Source organism: Gekko japonicus, unplaced genomic scaffold (assembly GCF_001447785.1).
Source record: "Gekko japonicus isolate JY-2015 unplaced genomic scaffold, Gekko_japonicus_V1.1 scaffold5112, whole genome shotgun sequence".
Classification (NCBI taxonomy): domain Eukaryota; kingdom Metazoa; phylum Chordata; class Lepidosauria; order Squamata; family Gekkonidae; genus Gekko; species Gekko japonicus.
In genome coordinates this window covers 1,505-1,774 of record NW_015164793.1, presented here as the reverse complement: position 1 = coordinate 1,774, position 270 = coordinate 1,505, and positions in this window count along the sequence as shown.

Below are 270 nucleotides of genomic sequence, written 5' to 3'. Positions count from 1 at the left end.
CGCAACCCCCCCCCCCCCTGGGGGCGTGACGGGGGGGGGGGGGAGTCGCCCGCCCTGCCCCCTCCGCCCCTCCCACCCAGAAACGCACCGTAGGCCATTTGCTGGATGGAGAGAGGGCAGCATCCGTCTTCACTCAGCGCCACCAGCCCTTCAATGGCCTTTCTGAGGAGAGAAGGGGAGAGAGAGGGAAAGGCCCCCTCGGCAACCGGGAACCTCCAGAAACACACCTGGAGGGGAGTCAAGGGGGGGGCCGCCTGGCCCCACCTCTCT